The following is a 5,849-nucleotide window of genomic DNA, read 5'->3' on the forward strand; positions in this document are numbered from 1 at the left end:
GTGCATAAGATGGGGAATGAGATTATGATAAGTCATTTATTGAGAAGTGGTGGAAGAAGTCACATGGTTATTTTGACCTGTACCAATCAACACATCATTCTCTTATAGGGTGGAGATAAGAATAGCACACTAAACATAACAGAGTAGTACTTCCCTTGCTAAGTATCTCCCAAATTATGCTAACCTGGTATCAATCTGTAGAATTTTTAGAAAGACTTGTTTTCTTTCTAAATCTGTTTCTATTTCCATCTTCTGCCTCTTGTATTAATTATAATAATAAATTACATAGCCTCTTTCCATGATAATTGTGTTTAAAGAAAGATGGCTGCAGATCCAAAGAAATCTTTTATTGGTGGGATTTCAGAAACACAAAATAATAAATAAAACAATTCTAGGTAGAATTTGGGAGACATTTTGGTGATAATGGGCATGTCACCACATCTATTTTAAATTTCATTTCATGTGCAAGCTCAAACTTGTATATAAGACTTGTCAAATTATATATTAGCAGGGTTTGAGCCAAAGACTTGAATGCATGTCTTCTCTTTATGGTTAAAGAATAGGAAAAAAAATGAGAAAAAAATAAAGGAAAGGAAGAAAAGCTACTACAAGAAGAAACAATAAGCTTGGCAGCACAAAGCTATGGGTGTTTAATGTTGACATGGGATTGCTGATGAATAATCTAAAAGACCTCAGAAACACTGGATGTGAGGGATGTAAGTGAGAAATATTTACCTCTCTGCTTCCATCATGCATTGGTTAAGGTAGCAATCTGTGATGCTGATTACACCTGCAAAGGCCACTTGCAATTCTGGTCACACAAGCCTGTATGCCGACTGGATAATGACAGGTGCCCCCAATTACAACAAAGGCATAAAAGCCCAGGGCATATATGAGAGGTACAAAACATGACTAAAATTAAAAGATGCCAAGTTGCACTTCATGAAGTAGGTCAGCACCTGTGTGGAACTGGTCAGAGCAGCAATGGCTGCTGTCAGAAGAAAGAACGAGAGAATTCAATAGTGAGATGTTGATTCAGAATCCTTGTGCCATAAACTCTGAGTTCTTTGGGAATATATGGGTCATGAACTCAAGCAGACCCAATCCTTCACTGGATGATTCTTCTTAAAATGAATTGCCGGAAAATTCTCAAAAAATCCTGCCTACACAAGTCTCTTAATTCATTTAAAAGTTATTTGTTGAGTAATGAATGACTTCATTCCTGGTGCTACATTAGTGCTGGCTTACAATGCTGAACAAGGTAAAAAGATATTGTCTTTGATATTAAAATTAAAATTTTAAAAACATATACCCTAATGAAATAGAGTAATTGATGCGTTGTAAATGAATTTTGCCTTCAATTTGACTTCTTGTAATTTGTGAATTATTATTCCATAAACAGAACTAAGCATATAACCAATGCTAGGAGACTGCAAAGAAGGTAGAACCACCCTCACATCAGAGAACACTGGCAGTGGGATGGGGAGTCTTATGTTTAACTTATTATGACAGGAAATTTCTTTTAATATTGTTTTTATTGATATTATTTTAGTCTTTTAGACAATATGAACATTACTTAGATCCTCAGAACTCAAGATGATCTTTTATTATTTATTTATTTGAGACATTCTTTCCATGTTGCCCAGGCTGATCTTGAGGTTTCGATTCTTCTGTTTCATTTTCCTGAGTGCCTGGGATTAGAGGTACACACTACCACATCAAGTTTAGGATGACCTTTTAAATAACCTTTTACCTCTTAAATCTGCATGACCTAAACAGTATGACTTTTCATTACTTCCGGAAGAATGGCATTGCTTCATTTTTCGTTCATTCTTTGACCATTTAGTATGCAACCAACCAAGTGCAATATATTATGCAGAACGTACATTTAAAAAAAATCAGATATTTCAGGAAAAAAAATCTTAAGAAAATGTATGAATAAAGAATTACAGAAGTTCAGAAAATGGAATAATAGCTTGATAGGTTTCATATGACAGTGGAGTCATCAAAGGAACATTTACAAAGGAGGAATTATTGAGTGGGACTCGCCTTTATATTTACACATGCAGCTTCTCTTCCCACACAACTCTTTCAACTCTGTAAACAGGTGTTCCAGAAGCAGGTGGAAATAGGTTGCAGTAGGAGAGGTAGAAGGATGGACACCTTGTGAGGGAGTGCTCATTTGTATATACTCAGTTCAGGTTCAGGCATGAGTTGTAGCTTGGTTACATGGTGCTTGAAGGTAAAGTGGAAGTCAGGGCTGTTAACTGGAAATTTAGGCAGACCCTCACATTTGAATCAATGTCCAGACCCTTAAGATTCCTGGACTAAAAAAATGTCATTTTCTTCTCTTCTTATACTTTCCCTTTGAGAAACAGTGTTTCCCTGGTCTCTGTCCCTTATATATCTCACCATAAACTGACATGTTACCATGCAACACAGGTCAGCCATCATGATAAAATATTTTCTGATGACAAGGCCCATCACCAAACTGCAGCAATATAGAAAATCTGAGCTTTGGCAGATCCTAAAACACCAGTAAATTGCCTAAGAAAGTTGCTCACCTTCTTATTACCCAAAGTCCTTTTTTCTCCATATCAGCCCCTCAGATACGAATAAATCAGGCAGTACATTGAGTTATCTTAAACTTTAAAGTTTCTCTTAAAGTCTTCTGCCTTTTGACTATGAACAACAAATATTCCTAAAAATTTTATTAAATTTATTACATAGGGTAAAATCCAAAATCTCATAGGTTTTCTAACCTATTATTAATTTATCAGCAATTTTAGTAATTGATCTGAATTTATGTTGTAATTGAGCATCTTAATCTTTTTTGAATACCAATTTAATAATTATTAGTTAAATTAATAGCAGCATATATTTAAACTTAAAAGTTCAGGTATAGGTAATGACAAAATTATGCTAAAGTTGCATAAAATAAAAATTTAAGTTTTGGTCGTATTGTTCCATAAGACACTACCAATGAAAATTTGTATTTAATTATGCTTTCAGAAACTTTAAAGTAGATACTAAAGTGTTAGTTCCAACCATCTAGAAAACGTTTCCTTCAAGCTTATAAATTCATAGAAATCTTCCACACAAAAGGCTGGGGATATAGCTGAAAGGTAAAGTGTTTGTTTGCTTAGTATGCATAAAGCCCTGAATTCAATCCCCAGTACCACTAAAAATTTTTTTTCCATACAAAAACAATGTCCATTGAAAATTATTAAAATTGTCAAAAATTAACCTAGCTATACAATGTTAAAAACATTAAAAACAAAATTCGACTTAATTACTACAAAGACAGTTTATTTTTATAAACATGCTATAATAAATCACCTAAGGTTTTAAATTTACAATTATGTGTTTTTATTTTGCTTTCATGCTCAAACTAAGAAATATGTAAAAATATTTTTAAATAAAGAAACTAATTGACAAAATATACAATCTCAAATAAATATCCACAAAAATGGTGAAGCACCATTTTCACATATCAGACTAGCACCAATTTAAATATTTTCTGATCCTCATTGTTGTTAGCTTTGTAGGAATAGAAATCTTAATAAACATTTTATTGTTTTGGTATGAACACAAAACACAACACATCTCTTGCACTATTATTTGGCAATACCTGATCCATTTCTTTCTAGTAATTTACTTCATGTTTATTTTAACAAGTTAACAAAAATACATTTTGAATGCCATTCTTCTACTGCTTGCAAAAGAATAAAATTGGAAATAATGCAATCCATTTAATGGAAATCTCTCTCTGTATTTTTTAAAGAGAATGATGTGACCAATATTTGTTAGTTTGTCAAAATCACCTGAAATAGTGTTAGTAAAAAAGCTTAGCAAACAGTAAAAATTTACTTTAAAGGTTTTACAAAACCTTTAAAGAAGAGTTAATACCAATACTTTTCAAGTTATTTCAGGAAATAGAAAAAGAAGGAGCTCTTCTAAATTCATTCTATGAGGCCAACATCACCCTGATCCTGAAACCAGACAAAGACACTTCAAAGAAAGAAAACTACAGACCAATATCTCTAATGAACCTAGATGCAAAAATCCTCAATAGAATTCTGGCGAATTGGATACAAAAGCATATCAAAAAAATTGTACACCATGATCAAGTAGGATTCATCCCTGGGATGCAAGGATGGTTCAATATACGGAAATCAATAAACGTTATTCACCACATCAATAGACTTAAAGATAAGAACCATATGATCATCTCGATAGATGAAGAGAAAGCATTTGACAAAGTACAGCATCCCTTTATGTTCAAAACACTAGAAAAACTAGGGATAACAGGAACTTACCTCAATATTGTAAAAGCAATCTATGCTAAGCCTCAGGCTAGCATCATTCTGAATGGAGAAAAATTGAAGGCATTCCCTCTAAAATCTGGAACAAGACAGGGATGCCCTCTCTCACCACTTCTGTTCAACATAGTTCTCGAAACACTGGCCAGAGCAATTAGACAGACGCAAGAAATTAAAGGCATAAAAATAGGAAAAGAAGAACTTAAATTATCACTATTTGCAGATGATATGATTCTATACTTAGCAGACCCAAAAGGGTCTACAAAGAAACTATTAGAGCTAATAAATGAATTCAGCAAAGTGGCAGGATATAAAATCAACACGCATAAATCAAAGGCATTCCTGTATATCAGCGACAAATCCTCTGAAATGGAAATGAGGACAACCACTCCATTCACAATATCCTCAAAAAAAATAAAATACTTGGGAATCAACCTAACAAAAGAGGTGAAAGACTTATACAATGAAAACTACAGAACCCTAAAGAGAGAAACAGAAGAAGATCTTAGAAGATGGAAAAATATACCCTGTTCATGGATAGGCAGAGCTAACATCATCAAAATGGCGATATTACCAAAAGTTCTCTATAGGTTTAATGCAATGCCAATCAAAATCCCAACGGCATTTCTTGTAGAAATAGATAAAGCAATCATGAAATTCATATGGAAAAATAAAAGATCCAGAATAGCAAAAAAAAACTCTAAGCAGGAAGTGTGAATCAGGCGGTATAGCGATACCAGACTTCAAACTATACTACAGAGCAATAGTAACAAAAACAGCATGGTACTGGTACCAAAACAGGCGGGTGGACCAATGGTACAGAATAGAGGACACAGAAACCAATCCACAAAACTACAACTATCTTATATTTGATAAAGGGGCTAAAAGCATGCAATGGAGGAAGGATAGCATCTTCAACAAATGGTGCTGGGAAAACTGGAAATCCATATGCAACAAAATGAAACTGAATCCCTTTCTCTCGCCATGCACAAAAGTTAACTCAAAATGGATCAAGCAGCTTGATATCAAATCAGAGACTCTGCGTCTGATAGAAGAAAAAGTTGGCTCCAATCTACATATTGTGGGGTCGGGCTCCAAATTCCTTAATAGGACACCCATAGCACAAGAGTTAAAAACAAGAATCAACAAATGGGACTTACTCAAACTAAAAAGTTTTTTCTCAGCAAGAGAAACAATAAGAGAGGTAAATAGGGAGCCTACATCATGGGAACAAATCTTTACTCCTCCCACTTCAGATAGAGCCCTAATATCCAGAGTATAAAAAGAACTCAAAAAATTAAACAATAAGAAAACAAATAACCCAATCAACAAATGGGCCAAGGACCTGAACAGACACTTCTCAGAGGAGGATATACAATCAATCAACAAGTACATGAAAAAATGCTCACCATCTCTAGCAGTCAGAGAAATGCAAATCAAAACCACCCTAAGATACCATCTCACTCCAGTAAGATTGGCAGCCATTATGAAGTCAAACAACAACAAGTGCTGGCGAGGATGTGGGGA

Source organism: Marmota monax, unplaced genomic scaffold (assembly GCF_021218885.2).
Source record: "Marmota monax isolate L192 unplaced genomic scaffold, Marmota_monax_Labrador192_F-V1.1 WCK01_AAM20220418_F8-fsc00424, whole genome shotgun sequence".
Classification (NCBI taxonomy): domain Eukaryota; kingdom Metazoa; phylum Chordata; class Mammalia; order Rodentia; family Sciuridae; genus Marmota; species Marmota monax.